This window comes from Phyllostomus hastatus, unplaced genomic scaffold, assembly GCF_019186645.2.
Source record: "Phyllostomus hastatus isolate PE091 unplaced genomic scaffold, TTU_PhHast_1.1 phas_contig_17, whole genome shotgun sequence".
Classification (NCBI taxonomy): Eukaryota; Metazoa; Chordata; class Mammalia; order Chiroptera; family Phyllostomidae; genus Phyllostomus; species Phyllostomus hastatus.
In genome coordinates, this window is record NW_025333664.1 from 36,978,350 (window position 1) to 36,979,911 (window position 1,562).

Consider the following 1,562-nt stretch of genomic DNA (forward strand, 5'->3'; position numbering starts at 1 on the left):
AACTCTACGAAGGGTAAGGGGAGGATTCTTCTTCTGGCGCATAGTTTCCCCAGCCTGTGCCAGAGCCTGGGTCTCTGGACTACCTTTAGAGAGAGCCCAGGGGTGGTGGAGCCTTTGGAAGCTTTCTGACAGATTTCCGTCAGTAAGAGATAACTTTCAGAATGGCAGGAACAAGTATGGTGTGTGACTGATTTCAAGGCATGATGGCTGCAAAAGCGTTTTTTATGGATCCAAAGCCAAAGCACTCCTCCAAACTCCAAACCAGGACAGCACCTACTTCAAGATATTACTAGTGGGTGCCAGACCATCCACCAACTAGTTCTGTAGCACTTCCTCACCTTCTTCCCCAACCCAGGCCAGCTCAGCCCTATCAGAAGCCGAGGAGGCTTGGGTTATTATGGAAGATGTGAGCTCAAACTTTCAGAACCAAGTGCAACCTTGTTCCTTAGTGAAACTTATGACCAGAGAAGTAATCCAGCAGAGACAGAAGACAGTATCTCTCTGTTTGAAAGCTGAACCTGAAGAGCTGGTGGTCTTTGAAGATTTAAATGTATTTCACTCTCAAGAAGAATGTGTGAGCCTGAATCCCACTCAACAGCTCACCTTGGGGAAGGAAGAAGCCAATGTTGGGAAGATGATGTTATTGGTCAAAGACAGTAATCCTGAGGATGAAGACCTTAGAGAAAATTCTTCAGATTTTGATGAAATGGATTGTTCTACAGTCTCTGAGAAACCTCCAGATTATGAAAATAAAAAAAGAATAAATACATTCATTCCAAAGGAAAAGAAAATTAGAAATATTTTGGTTACCATTGAAAATGATATTCCACTAGAGGAACTCTCAAAATTTGTGGATACAGATGTTATTGCTCTTATCTGAAATCAGAAAACAAGAAGATGGTACACTCATCCACAGTGTGGGAAACAGCTTACCAAAAGTTCTTACCTTATTTCCCACCAGAAGACTTACACTGGAGAAAACCCCTATGGCTACAGTAACTGTAGGAAAAGCTTCTATCATAAAACAAATTTTAATAAAAATGAGCAAATCCATACAAGAGAGAAACTTTATTCACATTCTGAGTGTGGAAATAAGTTTCATCAAGATCCTAATCAGAGTCACTGTGAAGGAATCCATATAAGGAAGAAGATATTTAAGTGTCCAGAATGTGGGAAAACCTTCCCAGAGAACAAATAGTTTGTGCTTCATCTGCAGTATCACATGGTTTCGAGGCCATATGGTTGCAAAAAAATGTGGGAGAAAATTTGGTCAGCTGTCAAACTGTACCTGGCATGAGAAAACCCATTCAGCACATAATACCCAAAAGCAGAAATGAGATTGGGAAACATCTGGTGATTTTGCTTCAAACTGAAGTGTTTCATAAGGAATTCTGAATTCCCAGGCTGTCTAAAAAGATACAGATATGTGAAAACCTCATAATAGCAAAATTGGATTAAATATCCATTTGGCTGAAATCTCAACTTTTGAAAAAATTCACAGGGATGAAAACATCCTCAAGGACTATACCTCAGACTCTAGGTTTTGGGGACTAAGAAGCTTC

At 40.3% G+C, this 1,562-nt stretch overlaps 1 pseudogene; it reads left to right on the forward strand.

Moving 5' to 3' along the window:
- Positions 1-203: 203 nt before the first annotated feature.
- LOC123815312 lies at positions 204-1,337 on the forward strand (annotated as a pseudogene).
- Positions 1,338-1,562: the final 225 nt, after the last annotated feature.